This window comes from Mixophyes fleayi, chromosome 5 (genome assembly GCF_038048845.1).
Source record: "Mixophyes fleayi isolate aMixFle1 chromosome 5, aMixFle1.hap1, whole genome shotgun sequence".
Lineage (NCBI taxonomy): Eukaryota > Metazoa > Chordata > Amphibia > Anura > Limnodynastidae > Mixophyes > Mixophyes fleayi.
The window spans coordinates 181,694,132-181,715,775 of NC_134406.1; the positions used below are offsets into that span (position 1 = coordinate 181,694,132).

Genomic DNA, 21,644 nt, shown 5'->3' on the forward strand with positions numbered 1-21,644 from the left:
CTTCATATCACTTAGTTTTAAATTATTGTAGTCTCCCAGAATCTTTTGCATGTCAAAGTATGTGAATTCCAGAAACATACAGCACTGTACTTTATAGCTGAGCAAACAATATTACTGCTATAGTGCTTGGGTAGGAGCTGTCCTTTTATATCACCTATTATTCTATTAAAAACACAATGCACAATCTTATTCAGCTTTTAGTCCTGGAGCTGGTACATTGGTATGAAAGTGTGATTTTAAAATATTAATCACACAGACCGTTTTATTAATGCTAAGGGGCATTTTAATGGCACGAAATGTCTTGGATTTTTAATGAAAGGTGTGTGGCATTTTAGTAGCAATCATTTTACAGAGGGTGATATGAGGCACAAAGTTACATTAAACTCTTTTGAAATTAAAAGCTATCCACTGCACTATAATTGATTACCTTGACTTACCCAGAAATTACAGCTGCTGCTCCTTGCTCCTCCTTGTCCAGCGGGGGGGGGGGGGGGGGGGACATCAGTGTGACGTCAGGTCACACCATCACTGACAGAGAGAAGGGAGGGTCACATGATCGCAGGGGTGGAACAATGATTCCCCTGCGATCACGATTGACAGTTGCCTGGCTGTCACAGGCAGATCACATGATCGCAGGGGAATGATAGCTCCGCCCCTGCGATTGCATTCTGTTGCTGTCACGGTGACGGCCAGGCTGAAAAGACGGAGACACAGCGGAGAGCCGGGGACTGGAGGACAGTCGGCCCCCGGGTAAGTCTGTGCTTCGGGGCCCCCTGGTGAGCCTGGGCCCAGTACAGGAGTACCCCCTGTACCGCCCGGATGGCAGCCCTGCATGCAGTTAACAACCTAGCAGTTTCCATAAAAATTCAAAAGGCTATTTAAACAGATTTCTACAACTTTGGGAGACAGACATTTTTACAATTTGTGAGCCACACAAAATTTTAGGCTTGTAGTGATGTCAAGTAACATAGCACCAAACCAAATAATTGTCAACATAAAGCCAAATATTATACTTTATCACACATTATACTATCCTGTAACTCCACGTATGCCATATCCCAGACTGTGCCCTAAATATATATGATACTAGTCTGTGTCCCGGTTGTTTTATTGTCTGACTTCTCTCCTGGCTCCAGTGCCTATTCTGGGAACATTTATGGCATACTGTGGCCACTATACTTTGGCCACTATATGAAAATCCTGCTTACAAGGTTTCCAAACCATACAGGAGTGCAGCTCCGGTCTCAGTAAAAGCACAATTTATAAAGCTGGGAGCTCTAGCAATTTTACTGGTTCCTGACATATGCATGAAGAGTGTATTGTCATTCTTAGCTGGCTTCCAGTGCAGAAAGGAGAAACCACAATAGGTGAAAATGCACCAGATATCAGATAAGCTACACAAGCAACAGAATCAATGCCCAATTTGGCAACAAAGGTAAGTGTCCAAATACTAAGGAAGGCTGCAATCCTTCCAACGTGCATTGAGGCCGTACTTGCCTACCTTTGGCAAGTTGTATCCGGGAGAGGGGCGTGTCTAGAGGGTGGGGCACTGTGAATCACAGCATTTTGGCCCCGCCCTCCGCGGCAAATACGTTATTTTGTCACGGGGGCTGGGCCGAAATGACATGATTCACAGAGAATCGCGTCATTTGCGGGATGCGGGAGATTTGCCAGCTCTCCCGGGAGTCCGTGAGACCGACCCGAATTTTGGGGAGTCTCCTGGACATTCCGGGAGAGTTGGCAAGTATAATTGAGGCTTGCAAATGTAGTTCGAACACAATGAAAATTTAGTAGTCGTCTGGATTTAGCAACATGTCTGATAATAATTTATCAGGTATCACTTTCATTTTGGAGGTGCATTAGGTCAACTGCCAGATAACGCTGCGGATAATGCACACTGACCTATATTATTGCATGACCTTTATTAGTGGAATAGTGACTGAGATGTGTCTAGCCCTTACAAGTCTATCTAACCTGCTATAGAAAACTAGAATAAAAGGTTATTATCAGTGACTGCACCATAAACTAGAGATGTGCACCGGCGACTTTTGAGGTCTCGTGTTTTGTGTTTTGTATCCGGATTTTCTCGATGTTTTGGGTTCGGATTTGTTTTGCAAAACACCTGCCGAAAGGTTTTGGTTCGGATTTAAGGTTTTGGATTCGGATTTTTTTTGAAAAAAAACTAAAAAGTGTAAAAATCAAGTTTTTGGGCTTATTTTCACTCCTACGCTATTATTAACCTCAATAACATTCAATAACAATAATTTCCACTAATTTAAAGGCTATTCTGAACACCTAACACCTCACAATATTTTTTTTTTTTTAGTACAAAACGTTGCAACGAGGTATCTTTCTGGACTGCGTAGAGGAGTGTTCCCCACAATATAATTAAAAACCCATCAACTGGTCTGAATTACACCCAAAAATAGTATCTGGACTGCGTAGAGGACTGGCCACTGGCCACCACAATATAACATATAGAAAACCTTCAACAGGTCTGAATTACACCCAAAAATAGTATCTGGACTGCGTAGAGTAGTGGGCACTGGGCACCACAATAAAATATATAGAAAACCTTCAACAGGTCTGAATTACACCCAAAAATAGTATCTGGACTGCGTAGAGGACTGGCCACTGGCCACCACAATATAATATATAGAAAACCTTCAACAGGTCTGAATTACACCCAAAAATAGTATCTGGACTGCGTAGAGGACTGGCCACTGGCCACCACAATAAAATATATAAAAAACCTTCAACAGGTCTGCATTACACTGCACATATGGCTGCTCCTCCATCATATACATGTTGGAGTTTCAGCGTGTGAAAACCTCTTGTTTTTGATAATGTCAGTGCATTTTGAATATTTTTCAATTTGCCCCACAACACTGAATGTACTTTATCTATGATACACATCTATCTTTCTTGACTGCGTAGTGTGGTGGCCCCGGTACACAATTTGGTACCGAGGCCACAATATAATTAAAAAAGCCTCCACGGGTCAGAATTCCACCAAAAAAGGGTATGGACTGCATAGTGTGGTGTGCCCGGAACACAATTTTTTACAGCGCCAACAATATAATTAAAAAATTGGGCATCAACTGTCACCGTTGTTTAATATCTGATACACCTAAATATGGACTACACAGTGGCGTGGCCCCGGTAGTAAATTTGGTGCCGGGGCCACAATACCTCCTCCAACTTCCAAGTGTAGTGTTTATAAAGACAGACAGTGTCGAAGTGTTATTAGTTGACTTTCTTAACCCTAAAATTGTCCCTGTTGCAAATATTCGTGCAATGGAGAGTTACTTTTTCATTGAAAGACTCAAGCTTTCAAGTGTAGTGTTTATAAAATATAAACAACAATACAGTAGTTTTAGAGCACGTCAATACCTCGTTTTAAATTATGACAGGGCATTTTACTTTTGGTTTAATTTCTTGAATTTGTTTAAATTTGGTTTTACTTTTTGAACATGGCAAACGACTGTTGATTGGTCATATAATGCAAAAAAAAGTTCCAAGATGGAATTGTCCTTGGGCCCTCACACCCACCCTTATGTTGTTGAAATAGGACATGCACACTTTAACAAACCAATCATTTCAGCGACAGGGCCTACCAAACAACTTTGGCTGAAATGATTGGTTTGTTTGGGCCCCCACACCAATAAAACAATTCATCTCTCCCTGTACAAACTAAACAGGCTCTACTGAGGAAAGATGTCGTCCTCATCCTCAACCTCTGATTCCTCTCCCCCTACAGTGTGTACTTCCTCCTCCTCACACATTATCAATTCGTCCCCGCTGGACTCCACAACCACAGGTCCCTCTGTACTGTCTGAAGGGCAGTGCTGTACTTCATTGAGGAATTGATTATTCATTTTTATAAACATCATTTTTTCAACATTGTGAGGAAGCAACCTCCTTCGCCGCTCACTGACCAGGTTCCCCGCTGCACTAAAAACTCTTTCCGAGTACACACTGGAGGGGGGACAACTCAGTTAAAAAATAGAGCCAGTTTGTACAGGGGCTTCCAAACTGCCTTTTGGAGTTCTACCACGTCACTACCTCTAGTTAATTTAGATTGCAAGGCTTGTAAATATAAATACTTTGAAGATAAAAAAAGCAGGCTGCACAGACTGTGGAGCTAGAAAGTGTAATTAAATGGACCACGTTACTTTGGTGGCTATCTATGCCCCCCCGCCCTACACTTGTAGTTGAATATAAATAAAGCAGCCTGCATTAACTGTAGAACTAGAAATTCAAATATACAAAGAAATGGACAAAGGCAGTTTGGTATCTGTCTGCATCAGATCCCCTCTCCACTAGGAGTAAAACAGTAAACTATTCAGCCGTTATATAATCTAGAATATAAATAGAAATTGAGAAAGGCAATTTGGTATCTGTCTGCATCATAATCATCAACATCCTCCTCAGCGCCAGCTACATCAATATCCTCCTCCCGGTGTACAACATTCACACCTTCATTAGCCAAATCTGTAACTGGACTGTGGGTGATCCTTCCAGCATATGCAGAGGGCGTGCTGCAAATGCTGGATGGAGTCACCTCTTCCCGTAGAGTGATGGGAAGGTCAGGGTCCACAACCAACAACACCCTTGGACTCGCCTTGGGGATTTGTGATGTCATCTGTTTAGAAGGCAGAGTTCTTTGCTGTTTTCTTGTTGTTGCTGACAGCATAACTCTCTTAAATTTTTTGTAGGGGGGGGGAGGAGGGCTTAGATCCCTGGGTGAAGCTGGACCACTAGTCATGAACACGGGCCAGGGCCTAAGCCGTTCCTTGCCACTACGTGTCGTAAATGGCATATTGCCAACTTTACGTTTCTCCTCAGCTGATTTTAAGTTTCTCTTTTTGCTATTTTTTGAGAACTTGGGCTTTTTGGATTTTACATGCCCTGTACTAGGAGATTGGGCATCGGGCTTGCCAGACGACGTTGATGGCATTTCATCGTCTATGTCATGACTAGTGGCAGCAGCTTCAGCATTAGGAGGAAGTGGGTCTTGATCTTTCCCTACTTTATCCTCCAAATTTTGGTTTTCCATTATATGTAGCACAAGAGAGCGTACCCCTAAGCCACACACACTCGGCAAAGCCTTTAAAAATTATATGCGGCACAGGAGAGTAGCACTGGACTTATACTGCTGAATCAGTGAACTTTGTAATAGCAGTACCACTGGACTTATACTGCTGAATCAGTGAACTTTGTAATAGCAGTACCACTGGACTTATACTGCTGAATCAGTGAACTTGGTAATATTGCAGTACCAATGGGCTTATACTGCAGGATTGGTTTTGCAAATTTTGTTGTAATTAAAAAAAATTTAAATAATTTTTTTGTATTTTTTTTTATAACTTTTTTTTAATTTTTTAAACACTTGGGAATAATGGGGAAATAACTATGTCCTTAGAAGCACAGAGCACAGGACACAGCACCACTGGACTGAGCACAGCACAGCACAGCACAGCACTGCACAGCACAGAACTGAACAGCACGAGATATAGCAGGACAGAGGACCAACTAACACACCCTCCCTCTACCCTGATCAATCCCCGAGTGAAGATGGCGGCAACTAGCGGGGAATTTATAGGATCCGAGTATCGCGAGATCCGACAAAGGGATTATGAGTCAGAGCCTCAGTTTCAGATTTGAATTTGGCGCCAATACCCGGATCTGTCTCGGATCCGACTCGGATCGGCAACGTTCGGGTGGGCTCGGATTTCATAAATCCGAGTGCGCTCATCTCTACCATGAACTATATTTTTTACTGTTTGCATTTTTCCATTTAAGAGGAACATTTTTACAGGCTTGAACTGTACAGAATGCACTTTCATTTATTTAGATAAATGATGTATTTTAAACAACAACTTTGTTGATAAATGCAGCCCTCCAGATTTCTGGAGTATGACCCCGCTAGCAACACTAGAGAAAAATGCAGAACCTTTCAGGGGCCCTTGAGTTAAACAGGGAAAACTGAGTTTAACATGTGGATTATAGTAGCAGCTCATGCTGGTTTTGCAATTCACTAGTAAATACTGTAACTGAGAAGTAAAGACAACTGTATTGGTTCAGTTATGTCCTACTATTGTAAAAAGCAGCCCACATAAATACAACTGGGAAATCAACATGTAAGAGTAACTAGAATGCTATAAAATAACTTTACATAGAAAATGTTTTGAATTCTTTTGAAAACAATATGTTTTCCAAGACTTGCCGTATAAAACAAATGTATTCTTATAAGTGAAAGGCGATTTTAAAAATGTAATGCTTTGTCAATCTAAATTTGCATTTTATAATCACATGCTGTAAATAATAATGGTACTGGTCCAATGTAGTTTAGGAATGACATTTCATTCTGGTACAACAGCAGTTCAACTCATGCTCCTATTCAAGAGCACATGTCGTCTACACATAGTGCAGGGGCGCACGCAGGATTTTTAAGGGGGGGGCCCCAAACCCCCCCAAAAACCCCAAAACCCCCCAAAAAAGACGAAAGCGCTGCTGCGCATGCGGAGCACCTCAGTTTCGGCAGCATTGTACTATACAGCAGCCGCGGCGCTGTCAAAGAAGCGTTTGCGGCGGTGTTGTATAGTACAGTGCCGCTATGTAGGGGCACTTCTTTAGCGTAGAGGAGGGGTTCCTGGAGACCCAGAAACCCCCCCTGCGTGCGCCCCTGTAGTGGACACGTCTATCGTGTCAGATGAACTAAATCGAGCTGCCAGTTGTTGGAAATAGTTGTTAGCAATTACTTTATAAAATTTACTGGCAGACAATATTATATTATGAAACGATATGTAATTATAATATGTATCAGAATAAAAAGGGGTTCATTATTATTAAGCAGTGACAAAAGGGTGTATTTTTTATTCAGATCTATTTTCTACTACTATAATATTTGATTAAGTTTTTACTGGATATTAGTATATTTACTGACAGTATGGAATGTAGCCTATCAACTCTCTATGAATCCGTGAAATCACTGAGGCACATTTTCCAACCAGACAATACAATGTCCTCCTTCATAACACCATCCTCACTTACATACATTTTGCACAAATGTAGAGTCATATTTTTTAATTGTATAAACAATCACCCTCTGTATAACACCAGACCCATTATTTCTACTTGCCCACTCTCCCGGAATGTCCGGGAGACTCCCGAATTCTGGGTAGGTCTCCTGGACTCCCAGGAGAGCAGACCATTCTCCCACCTCTCACAGCAAAATAGTGCTATTGCATCACAGGGGTGGGGTCAAAATGATTCAATAGGACGTTTCCCGCCCCCAGAGGGAAAGAGTAAAAAGTTGGTAAGTATGCCATTATTATGTCAGTTTTGGCCTGTGTGTAAAGAGGGAGCAATTTAGTGATCGGTAGTTCACAAATGATCAGTTCTTTAAAGTGAACTAACTCATTTAGTTCATAGCTCTGGGAAAGATTAGTTCATCAGGAACTAAGACAAATGGGAGGAGTTAGACAGAGATAAAGCGCAGCAGCTCCAGCAGCCTCACTCACTGTCTCACTCACACTGGCTCTTTAGTTCCTAACTGTAAAAAGAAAGTACAAAGCACAACACAGTCCATGAAATACAAATCTAATTAAAAATAAATAAATCTGAAATTGCACTGACTAGCTAAATAATAAGGGGTATATTTACCACATTTGAGAATGTTTATGAAAAATACCTAAGGCACTCCTTGTCACCTGTCAATTTTTGTTTCCCTTAGGCATGAGTGACTTTGTCAGTTTATTAGTTATAAAAAATAATAATGGGGGAGGATCCGTAGATCCCTCTCCTGAAATGTTCTCCCAATAGGATAGAACGGCTAACATTAATTTCATATGGCGTTAGCTGTCGGAGTCTGAATTTTGGAGCTTGAGAAATATGGCATTTTTGCTGTCTCCATAGACATCTTTTGGGACTGCATTTGCAATTGAAGAGGCTGGGATAGCTAGAGATATATATCTTAATATCTTATATCTTAACTTTAAAATGCATTAAACCTCTTCAAAGATTCAAAACAGGCCCCTATATCAATTTACACTACTTTGGATTTGCAGCCAATCTGTGCCTACTGAATGTAGTGCTGGGTACATATTCTTCAATAAATCTGTGGCCTGATAACCTCCATGACTTTCTGTCAACAGAACACAGTCCTTTAGAGCGCATTAATTAGAGCGTATTAATAACATAAAAGCAACCTACTGTATGAAAAAACTTGCAATGTACAGATCAACAAGAAAACTAATAAACTGACAAAATCACTCATACCTAAGGGAAACAAAAAATGACAGGTGATAAGATAAGGAGTGCCTGTGGTATTTTTCATAAACATTCTCAAATGTGGTAAAGACAAGTCTGTAAAACATTAATCAACATGACTGCACCTTCCCCTCTTCCTCAATTCTATATAATACCACTTTCATACTGCCGCCCCTGCAATATCCCGGGTTTTTGAAGCCGGGTTTTTGCAGGGGCTCGGAGCATCCCAGCTCAGAAACACCATTCATACTGCACCTTGGACCCGGGAATTTCCTGGGTTGACCCCATTCATACTGCACAAGTCTGTGCCCTGGCAATTTGTGGAAGTCATCCCCAGGTCACTTTTCATTGGCTGAAAGCTGGAATATAGAAGAAAATAAAAAAATAAAAATCTCAATCTCTCTATCTCTGTCTCTGTGTCTCTGTGTCTCTGTTTCTGTGTGTCTCTCTCTGTCTCTCTCTCTGTCTCTCTCTCTCTGTCTCTCTCTCTGTCTCTTTCTCTGTCTCTGTCTCTCTCTGTCTCTCTCTCCCCCCCCCTCCCCTATGCAAAAACCCTCTCTCCCCTATGCAACTATGCAAAAACCCGGGTTGCACCATTCATAGTGCAGGCAACCCGGGTCCGACCCGGGAATTACCCCTCGATAAATCCCGGGTTGAAGACACGGGTTTTTAGACCCGGGATTTTTCACTTGTACCATTCATACTGCACCAAGACCCGGGTCGTTTGAGCTCGACCCAGGAAAAACCCGGGATTTTGGTGCAGTATGAATGGGGTATTAGTGAGCTAATACATTGCACATACCAATAAAAAGTAAATTACAAATAATTTTGGTATGTCAGGGATGGGTGTTATAATTAACAAACCATTAAATAGCACAAATTGAGCTTCTCAGCTCTCCATTCATGCCTTTAAAGTGTCTTTTCTAGACACTGTGGGAGAGGCCATTTTATGGGTGGAAACAAAATTCACTGAACGTTTTCAAGATTTGTTCCTGAAACTGATTGTCCCAGGCAATGTCCCTATTTTTCAATCTTGGTTAACAGCGTGGTAGTTACATTTCTTCCTAATTAGTATATTGTAGAAATTCTGAAAATCCATTCTTGCTCCTTGGGCTGTATATGTTAATATTTATTAAAGAGAAATGTTTAAAATGCAAAAATATAAATTTATAACCACTTATGTCTCCATAGTTGCCAGTATTTGAAAAACAATATCCAGTCACTTCAGTCTGGTACAGATAAGCATTTTATATGGGGTGTTAGTTAGTGAGGCCTTGGTTTACTAAAATCTGCGTCATTATCTTAATATAGGTATAAAGTAACTTGTAGCATTTTAAATGCTCATATTTAATAAATATTTCCAAATTTCAAAGAATAGCAACTGGCAGTGAGAACTACACGTTATTATTAGTATTGTTTATCTATCTATAAAATTTAGCAATATCTTACAGTGGGCAAATACAGTATATTACAAAAACATAGAGGCCCAACTGACAAAATACAGGACATCCAAGAAGCATAAATGCATTAATTGCATAAAACTGTACATCAGATAAGGTATATAACCAACAAAGTTAATAAAGCACATGCAAGAGGATGGGGGACTGGTAGGCTTTCATGAAAAGGCAGGTTTTTAAGAAGTGTTTAAAACTTTGGAGGCTGGTGGAGGATCTGATTGGGCAAAGAAGTGTATTCCATAGGTGGGAAGTGGCACAGAAGAAGTATTAGAGGAATGAGTTGGATGTAGTTTTCAGTAGGTAGTTGAGATGCCAGTCACAGACAGACCATAGAGGGCTGGAGGAAGTGTAAAGTGATATGAGGACAGTATCATTCATATTTACTCTGTAGATCATATTTTTGTGTAGTGGTGGGCAACAGGTGGCCCACGATCCTTCCCCTACGGCCCCCAGCTGGCTAATATTGATCTTATTCTTTGCTATGTGATGAAACACAGAATAAAACTGACAATGAAAAGCTGACATGAGCATCACATGACATCCTCTGCACACTGTGGGGATGTCACACAATATATCAGAGGAAGCAGAGGGAGTGCAGTGTGCTCTCCCTCTATCCTCTGCGGGCCCCAGCTGTAAAAGTGAATCAAAATGGGGGAGGTGTGAGAGGTTGTGAGGGAAGCGTGAGAGACCTGTTGGGTGTCGAAGTCGTATTATTGGATGAACGAAAGTATATTGGTTAATATTGTTTTGCCGTGTGATTGCGATGCGTACGCCACGTAACACAGATCCGTACGTCACCTAACACAGCGCGTGGTGCGATCGCACGGTAAAATATGCACGCACACACTCGCATTACAACATTTAGTTATTTATATAATTCATATTCATATTGGTTCCGTTACACTGTAATTTATGAGCAGATAGCATTTGGTTTATTATTAGTTTATATAATAAGATTATATGTGCACTTCAGTGATATATATGGTTCAGGTTGTGGGAAAGGTGGCATGTCTGGTATCATACTGAAACCCTATTCATCAGCAGCTGTCCGGTGCAGTCGGCGAAGAGATCGCACATTGCATACTTTAGTTATTGATATTAGGGAATGAACCTTTGTATGATGCTGGCCATGAAAGGAGCAGACCCCCTAGAGGGACGACCCCCACCTTTGGATTCCTTAGATTGAATCAGCCTATGACCTGTTTGCCCTGGAGACACCCTTTGTCTGGACCTATAAAAGCAAGCTACGTCATTTGCATTGTTCTCTGTAACACTGAATGAATATATATGATCACAGCTGCAGCTGCCAGCCAGTCTACTCTGACCACAGTTATCTAACAGATTTACTGTTCCATTGGGACCCATGGAAGCGCAGCGACTGCAGCGATATGTATGTATTTATCTTTTGGTATTGGCTGTACTGTACTGTATCATAATATAATAATGTATTGAATTGTTGACTATTTACATCTGCTAAAATAAATCACGTTGTGCTTTGGAAACACATACAATTGATTGGGCAATGCTTATTTGAAAACGATAAAATTACTTTAATAATTTGGGGGCTCGTGAGTTTAGGAGTTACGTTATCGGCAGGTATGCAACGCTCGCGGTATTCGGTTCCTCAACAAAGGGTGGATTGACGGACGCATCGCATAACAGGAAAGAACGCAATGTGTTTAAGACCTGTGGTTCACTTTGTGTTGCGAAACCGAATGTCCGTTGTAGCATAGACTGAAGGAACGCTAATTTGAATCTAGGGACAAGAAAGAAAAATATTTCTTTTTATTGTCGTTTTGTGTTTTAAAGGGTATTGCATTGCCTAGTGTATGTGTGCTTCCTGTTTAGCGTGTATGAACTTCCAGTATTGTTACCACGTGTTTAAACAATCATGTTCATAGTCTGTTATATATGTAACATAGTCTACATATGTGTTAATATGTTCATAGTCTGTTATATAAGCATTTGTTAAAACCTCTGTAAAACTACCATTGATTGGGAAATCTATTTTCTGTGCAGAAAACAAAAGGTTGTATGTGAATGGTATGCATAAAGATAAGAGAAGAGTTTGCATACTGTTGAAAAGAGATAGATAACGGAAGAATTTGCATACTGTTGAAGACAGACAAAGAGGTGATTTGCTATTGAAAGGACAGAGATATCGGGTGCTGCCTGACCAGGGAAACTGGATGAGCAAGGTTGTGTTTGAAATAAGAACAATTTAATAGGTAGTATTTGGATTTTTTTATGTAACATACGGTGCAATTTAATAGGTAGTATGTGGATTTTTTTATGTAACATACGGTGCAATTTAATAGGTAGTATGTGGATTTTTTTATGTAACATACGGTGCAATTTAATAGGTAGTATGTGGATTTTTTATGTAACATACGGTGCAGTTTAATAAGTAGTATGTGGATTTTTTATGTAACATACGGTGCAGTTTTAATATGGTAGTATGTGGATTTTTATGTAACATACGGTGTTATAGGTAATATATAGTGTTCTAAGCTGTATATGGTGTAGGAATAGGTAGTATGTGGATTTTTTATGTAACATACGGTGCAGTGATATTGGTAGTATGTGGATTTTTATGTAGCACACGGTGTATTGAAGAAACACGTGATTTGAATAAGTAGCATACAGGGTATACGGTGAAAACAGATTTTGTGGTAGAGTTTAGGGTATCGAGGAGCTGATAGCCCTTTAGTCCGCAATGATATTTCTGTGTTAGGAGGTGTGTGGGCGTAGCCTGTGAAACCATCCATGGATAAAAATCTCTAGAAGGTTTTGTGTGAAAGGAGAACAGGTAAAAAAGTCTTTTTGCGTAGCGTTGAGTAATAGGTTGTTTTCACAATGGATGCAAAGAAAACGCTAGAGATAGTTCGTGTTGTGCTGCCTAATGAATGGCCGGTTAGTTCAGCAAGATTTCTCATGTTTAATAAATATGGTGCGTATGCAACGGCATACTGCGACAAATGGGTCAAGATGACCCGGGAGTGTGTGAAACCTTTCCCAAACATAGGTAGTCTTGATTCAGAGGTGTTAAATAATGTTAGAGATAAAGTGCGGTTGATTAAATCAACAAAAAACGAGAATTGAACATGATGACTGTTTAAAATTGTGGCAACAAGAAGGGTACACATGGCACGGGAGCGCGTGGTCAGCGGAAGTAAGTGTACCGGAAACAAGTATTCCGGAAGTGTGCGTTGCAAAGTGTGGCGAACTGAGCACAAACACGCCCCCGACAAATGCAGTCGGGGCGGATAGTACAGCCAATATCAAAAATGTAAAAACTGTAACTAGTAACTTGTATGTTGTTTTAAGTAATGTTAAAAGTAATGTTTCAGGACAAAGAAAAGGAACGATCCCACCAGCAGGGGCAGCGGCTGAAAGTGGTGAGAATAATGTAAAGGTTAACACAGGGGAAGACATCCATTGTACTGCAGCAGCAATTTCAGCAACTAGTCATAGTGATTTGGTAGACTTACATCCTGTCTGCACTACAGCAGTTCCCAATGGGAAGGCGGACAGAGATGATGAAGTTCCTTTAAAACATGTAGCAAAGCATGATCCATGCACTAGGTCTGAAACATTTTCAATTTTGTCTGATTTCCCTGATCCTAGAAAAGATTTGACCAAATGTCAGCAGTTTATTAGATATTATGGTAATGTGTACGAGCCAACTAATAACGATTGGCGAGTATTATTGAAGACTTGTCTTCCTCCCAATACTGATATACAAAAGTTAATTAAGGATTGTATGTTGGAGGAGGATGAATCCTTAACCGAGGATGATAATCAGGACAATATTAGGCATATAATCACACAGTTGGCCATATATTTTCCAGTGATAGTGGACTGGAGTAAAATTTTTACTATCAAGCAAAAAGATAGTGAAAATGCAACAGACTATTTTTGCAGAGCTCTAATAGCAATGGGCAAACATACTGGGGTACCAGACATAAAAGATAATGTACACTACAGGGAGGTTGCTGTTTCAGTTCTAATGAATGGCCTCAGAGAAAACATGAAAAGAAGGGTGCAAACTTCATTACCAAACTGGAAAGGAATCACTGTAAGTGCTCTCAGGGAGTCAGTTATAGGACATGATAAAAGTATAAATAAACAGAAAGAGACACTAAGTGATAGGGTAATTATTATTATTATTATTATCATTTATTTGTTAGGCGCCACAAGGTTTCCGCAGCGCCGTACATAATACAAACAGGAGACCATACAGGGTGACATAGTACACAGCAATAAACACAAAGTACCAATACTTCAGAACTCCGGGCAGACATATGAGTGAAGATGGAGTAGAAGAACAGGTATGGAGACAGGAGGGGAGAGGGGCCCTGCTCATACGAGCTCACATCCTAAGGGAGGGTGGACAAACAGGTACAGGAGGGAGCCATTAAAGTAAGGGAGAGAAGGGTGGGGCTGGTGGAGAGAGGGGAGAACAAGAGAAGGATGTTTGTGAAGGTGCAACGAGGTAAGGGTTAAGTGGATTGTTGGTAGGCTTTGAGGTAATGATGGTAAGTATCCCAGCATTAGAGGGATATTACACACGACCACAGTGTAATAACACCTGGGTTAAGAAAAAGAAACAACATGAGTTGAGGAAGTGTTTTCAATGCAATAAAATAGGACACCTAGCAAAAGATTGTGCAGACATGACAAGGACGTGTTTTTATTGCCTTAAGAAGGGACACAGGAGTAGGAACTGTGTAGAGAGAAGAATGGATACCTGGGTTGGAAATCACATAGACATCCACAAAGGAGGCGTACACTTCTCTCAGAGGTTCCCCTACAATTGATTGCACACTCTGTAACAACTAATATTTTGGGGGAGAAATATAGCCGACTCTAGAGTTAATCTGTGGTAAGTATTAATGTGCAAAATGTAGAAAGAAACTTAGTTAAAAGGTAATCTTTGTTGATTTTGTTTGTTTGTTTTATGTTGTCACATGTTTGTTTTCCTAAATCGCTGGCTGATGGTAAAGAATGGAAATGTTTGTTTTGTTTGCTGTTTTGAGATAACTATCTTGTTTCCCTCTTACAGATAAAGGGTACACAAAAGAAATATAGACTTAGTGTTTACAAAGGTGGGATAGAGAAATAGAAAAAATCACTCTTGAAAGACAAATTAACAATAGACAATTGGAACACTCTTTGTTTTAGGCTGCAGTGTCTCATGATAATTTGTTTGGCTGGGAATCATTATCCAACAATGAAGAATATACATACTTTGCTCCAAAATATCGTTTTATGTATCTCAGATGAGTCAACAGTTAATTTTTACATTTCTCTATCATAAGTTAGGAAAGTCCGTTGAAAAGGTATGTAGTCAATAAGATACCGAGTTCTTAATGAACAAATGACGGACGACACTGGATTGCACGGTTAAGACCCCCTAGTCAAGTATGGGGAGGGGTCATAGTTAGCAAATAGCTAAGGGGAGCAGTGGAATGAATTCAGCCATTTCCCCATAGAGTCCAATCCAGCTGTTATTTTTTGCTGTAAAATCTCCCTTTCTACATGTATGTTTGTATTCAAATCTTTGTATTCCCATTATTCATTGCTTTCTTATTTCTCATTCTTTACACAAATGCTAGTACTTCTCTCTCTCTCTCTCTCTCTCTCTCTCTCTCTCTCCCTCCCTCTCTCTCTCCCTCCCTCTCTCTCTCCCTCTCCCTCCCTCTCTCTCTCTCTCTGCTTTAGTAGAGATAAAATCAGACACAGTCTTATCAATGGGGCTAAGACATATATATATTTTTTTTTTACATAAGACAAATTCAGAGATACACACACTAGATTGACATGAGTTACAGAAACAGTCAGGGGTTTTGTTTTCATGTGTACAGAAACTGCTGATTTTAAGCAAAAAGGTTCTGTTGTGGAAATACGATTCATGTTTTATAGATTGCATATCTGTTTTGTTGTTGTTTTTGTGATTCGTGCCTCCTGTACAAAAATGTGCCTTTATATGGATGCACAAAGGGTGGATAGGAGATTGCTGGAGGTTAGGCATACAGATATGCATCTCTGTATAGAACATTGGAGTAGGATTTTTACCACAAGATACGACATAATGTGAAACCCTAGAAAATGTAGAATTTTCATGTTTTATATTTTTTTTACTGTTAGACTGACATGTACTGGATACTGTTATATTTGAGGAAAGTGTTATAGAAATAGACCCCTTTGCCTTTCCCACTTAGTCAAGTAGCTGTATGTGAGGTACTGAGAATGACAAGTGAGTTGGCAGAGGGAAAATCGATTGATATACATTGGTCTTCAGCATTTTTCTAGTCTAGGGGGCAATGTTGTGGTGACTGAGAAATCGTTTTATAGCAATACCAGCACATGATTAGGACACTACATAGAGGACTTTATACAGTGACACAGTTACCAAATGAAGTAACTGCTAGTAAAGTCCACACTTACACACACGACCATACATGGCTGTCACACCAGGGCGAACATAGCTGTCAAATAGACAGCAGGGTTTTATGTGACAGCTAACAAATCTATGTTTTGTTTTGTTTTTCGTTGTATTGTTTTAGTTTTAAAAGGTGAACACACACACACAAACATGCACACGTACACATATTGGTTAATATATGAAGATTTGTGTTACCTGAGGAATAAACTGTCTGGAAGGTGAAGAGATGTGGTGAGGAGTCTGGTGGACTCTGGAGAGATGGACAAGGTAGACCAGAAGCTCCCAGAGTGTATCACCCAGTCCCAGAGGAGGCAGCAAATGGTCTGGCTCAGCTGGGTACAGAAGGTATGTGCAAGCTGGTAAGAGTATATTGGGGTGCACCAGATATTTCGTCTCAAGCTAGTAGGACGGCAACGTCCTATCTTGATTAAGAGAATGTCAGGAAAATTATACCAATAGAGCCATCCCATATCCCTACTGCTGATAGGTTTTCCTCCAGATAAAACAAATACACGTCATCCAATTACCACCATGCAGGATCCTCAAGTATACAGTGGTGTACCAATGAAATATGTCTGGGTAAAGGTATATTGAAATGTGTCTAATGTATTACTGTATCATACTCAAAGCTTTTGTTATTCAATGTGATAGTCCTAGAGTTATAATAGATGATAGGGGTATTCATGTTATTAATAACATGTATAATGTATGAGTAGTGGTAACAAATCACATACTTTCAATTAGCCATAAACCAGTATGAACATCAAGTAACGGTACTCGGTAGAACGAATTGAATAGAATAAGAGTTGGAACTTGATTGAAGTGACTGATAGCTTCGGCCACTAGTCCTTTCCCGCTACCAAAAGATCACTCCTGGGCAGACTCCTAACCTGTCAGTTTTTCAAATGTTTTTGACCCCTCGTGAGATGAGATTGTAACTGGGAGGCTAGGTTAGACCTTGAGAGAAGGTAAATAGTGAGACAGCAACCAAGAACGTCCAAAACACTGTTTCCTGAAAGGGCACACTAACTGTCAGGATGTTGGATCGGGAGAGTAAGTTGTGGAGCAGAAATTTCTTAGGCTCAGGTTATTTGACAGACAGGTACCAGGTGTAGGCTACCAGCATCACGGCTTCAAGAGTAGCAGAGACACACTGGTGCCCCTTCCACCCACTGCAGAGGGGCCAACACTCAGAGAAGGGTCCAAGGGCACTCATGAATCTGTTCTGGAAGGCCTCGAATGCAGTTAGTAGCACCTGTTGTCCAGCATGAAGTTGTAGTTTTTCCGGTTTTGTGTTCTCTCCTTTCCTTCTCTTCTCAGGACGGTTAATTCTTTTGATTATTAGCAGGTGACAGAGGCTGGTTCAGGTAGTGATAAGGAGGTATTGGGGATGGAGGAGAAGTTAGTAGCATAATCGGTCCAGCCAATTACTCTATTCAATTCAGGGGTAAAGGAAAATTTGGAAACCCTGGAGCTTGGAGAAAGTGCGAGGGGCTATTGTCTGAGTAGCATTACGTCCGTAAGTGCGGCGACCCCATAGTTAAAAAAGAGATACACCCAGCGATGCCAGTCCAGTAATATTCGGACTTGAGCAGGCATCCTTGAGAATGATTATCATTCTTGGGAGGGTAAGGTTTTAGACCAAACAAAGTGCTGGGCGTGCTCTCACATACCTCAGTGATTATATCAAGTAGGACTAGTTCTCTTTCCACTAAATATTCTTGAGGTACCCGAACTATAGGTGGGAGGTCATTAGGGGAAAAAGTACGACACCTAGGTCCCTTAGTCTGAAGTCTCCCAATGCTTTGCAAGCCGATCACTGTTATATCTGAGTATTGGGAGACTGGGAAGAACGAACAGACAATAGCCCGCCCACAAGTGTTGATGAAAAGAACTGATGACATTATTAGAAGTGTGTATATTAACGCAAGCTGAAGGAGATTGTATATGACATTATTGCTAGACATAGGATGATGCTATTGATGAACATGAAGTGTTTAAATGTATTCTGAGCTTAAAGACATGCATTGGACAGATGAACCTGTTAGACATGAAGAACTGTAGTAGAGTATTCTGTATAACTGATACATGTTCTATTGTACTCTATACCTTTCCGAATAATGTATTACGTGTTTTACTGCACTCTTGAAGGGCATACAAAATGTTATCTCCAAGCTCCAGAAGTATACGGTCTATAGTAAAAGAAATCGTTTGAGGATTGAGACTCTCTCCTATGATAAATTGTTTAGAGCTACAAACAGCGTGGTCATACACCTAGGGGCACTTGTATTACATAACAATGAAACGTGGTACTGAGATCCTGCATATAACATCTTTAAGGTGATAGTTTATTATACTATCAAAGGGTGGAACTGTCGAAGTCGTATAATTGGATGAACGAAAGTATATTGGTTAATATTGTTTTGCCGTGCGATTGCGATGCGTACGCCACGTAACACAGATCCGTACGTCACCTAACACAGCGCGTGGTGCGATCACACGGTAAAATATGCACGCACACACTCGCATTACAACATTTAGTTATTTATATAATTCATATTCATATTGGTTCCGTTACACTGTAATTTATGAGCAGATAGCATTTGGTTTATTATTAGTTTATATAATAAGATTATATGTGCACTTCAGTGATATATATGGTTCAAGTTGTGGGAAAGGTGGCATGTCTGGTATCATACTGAAACCCTATTCATCAGCAGCTGTCCGGTGCAGTCGGTGAAGAGATCGCACATTGCATACTTTAGTTATTGATATTAGGGAATGAACCTTTGTATGATGCTGGCCATGAAAGGAGCAGACCCCTAGAGGGACGACCCCCACCTTTGGATTCCTTAGATTGAATCAGCCTATGACCTGTTTGCCCTGGAGACACCCTTTGTCTGGACCTATAGAAGCAAGCTACGTCATTTGCATTGTTCTCTGTAACACTGAATGAATATATATGATCACAGCTGCAGCTGCCAGCCAGTCTACTTTGACCACAGTTATCTAACAGATATACTGTTCCATTGGGACCCATGGAAGCGCAGCGATTGCAGCTGTATGTATGTATTTATCTTTTGGTATTGGCTGTACTGTACTGTATCATAATATAATAATGTATTGAATTGTTGACTATTTACATCTGCTAAAATAAATCACGTTGTGCTTTGGAAACACATACAATTGATTGGGCAATGCTTATTTGAAAACGATAAAATTACTTTAATATGGGGAAGGTTTGAGAGGCATGTGGGGAAGGTCTGATGAGCATGTGTTGGAGGTCTGATGAGCACGTGGGGAAGTCTGATGCGTCTGCAACAGCAGCTACTGGTGCAGCCTTCAGTTCCTACTACCTCCTTAGGATTTCCCAGCATCCATTTTCTGCTGCAGACATTATATATGTAAGCCTTCAGGTCCTGTCATTTACAGACTCTGCCTCAGAGATTTTCCCTATTTTCGGTGTCTGCTATAGCTGCTACTCATGCAGCACTCAGTTCCTGCTGTTTATTTATGCTATGACAAGCCTTCAGATCTCCACATCAGGTTGATATTTAACTGTCGGATCATTGGACACTCCACTCTCATAAAAAGGCAAACAAGCAAAGAAACAGAAAGGGAAGATCTACTTTTTAATAATAGAATGCCAATCGAATAGCATTCACAGTGTGTAAAAAACATAATTAAAAAGATATTGGTGATCTGAAAGCTTGTCATTATTTGGAATCTTGTAAGCATAAGTCCTTAGGGGAAGGATTATATGCAAACCACGGGTGGAAATTATGAATCAGACACAGTAGTTTACAGTGGAAATAAAAGATATATTCTTTTTAGAACTTTTTTCTTTTTCTTCCCAAAGTGTGCACCGCGGCTCCCAGGGGTGCCGCGGCGCTGTCACAGGGGTGTCACGTCCAGCTAGAAAAAAACAAAAAAAATAACTTACCAATCCAGCGGCGCCTGGGACCCAGCATCCTCCCTCCTTGCTTCTCACTGAATGTCGGGCAAGATGTCATCACACCCGACATTCGGGAATGTGTAAGGGAAGCCACCCATACTTGGGATCTGAGGGCATGTAGAAACCAATAATAGCAGTTGCCAGGGAGATGACTGCAGACCAAAAGTATCTGAGTTTGGGACAGCTCCATCAGATGTGCAGGATAGTGCCAGTTTGATCACAGTTCCTTCAGCAGGCTTCGAAAACATGGTGAAAGATACTATGAATCCTAGAGAGGACATAGTACCACTTGTGAAGTACTTTACATGCGTCCTCTTTAATGAGAACATTAATGTAACATTTTGCGACCCACTCAAATACATCAGGCCACTATACCTGGTCCAGGGATTCCAATAGATTTTGGCTGATTTTTAATTCTTGAAATTAAGGGTAATGTGCATCCCTTTTGAAGTTTGGAGATGCGGCCCATGAAGTATATCATGTTGCTCACCCCACCACATGTTTAAAACCTCAAACATTTACCAGTATCACTACCTTCTGCCTATACATCCTCACAACCCCCTGGGTTGGGTACTAAATTCAGAGACTGAAAATCCATAATTTACTTTGAAAGCCCTGTGTCATTTTGGGCATCTATCTTAGGTGAAAATAAAATTCCTAAGGTGGGGAGTGAAGAGCCAACAAGAAATGGTTTAAAAATCCCTTGTATCAGTAGTACAGTGTTCATTTCTTTGAGGGAGTCTATCAAGACTGAAATGTTCCATGCTTTTCAACTGTGTTCCCTCACACATCAGGTCTTAACTAATAAGTAGTGACTCTGATTTTATTTCCTATTTTATTTTCTGAAACTTATTTGTGCAACATATTGTATGTCTTGTTATTAATTTTTGTAAATAAGCCTTGGAAATATTTTTCAGATTAAACATGTTTTAATCTACCGTATTCTCTGTGATTCTTTGTGAATTTACGGAGCCCAGGGAGGCTCATGCTACATGTGTATGTGATTTAAGTGTGAAACATTAATAAGTGGTGTTGGTGAACGTAAGGATGCCCAGGAACAAACGCAGGATTTGTAGAGAGGGGTTTCCATGCTACGCCGCCAATGGGCCTGACCAGCATGCATTGAGGCGTGGCTATAATTTTAGACAGTGCTTGACTGTTCTTCAACTCTTCCTATCCCCATAATATACACGGGCAATGCTGCAGCACTACTGTTAGGTGCACGAAGCTCTCCGTTTTCAAGCAGAGCCGTGTGAAGCAGGACATACCTCACAACTGTCCCTACAGTCAGGACAAAATCCTAACTGGGTGTGTCAGCACAGTTAGAAGACTGTTCTGCTCTCTCCTACCTGTTCTTTCTGCTTTCACTATTTATTGCTGCTGCTTGTAACCTAAGCTCAGTTGCTGCTTGTCTGGATCCTGGAATATTGGATCCCTGTTTGGAAAAAGGACAAGTACCTAATATAGAAATCCCAGCAATGAGTGAACATAGTAGGCCTCCCTCAACAAA

The 21,644-nt window shown here is 40.6% G+C and overlaps 1 protein-coding gene across 1 annotated transcript in view; it reads left to right on the top strand.

The window, feature by feature from the left end:
* Positions 1–644: 644 nt before the first annotated feature.
* RNF144B (ring finger protein 144B) overlaps positions 645–21,644 on the top strand; it is a 97,623-nt gene continuing 76,623 nt past the window's right edge. Inside the window, exon 1 of the mRNA XM_075213130.1 lies at positions 645–750. The gene's annotated coding sequence lies outside the window, so the exon portion shown is untranslated. The remainder of the gene's footprint in view (positions 751–21,644) is intronic.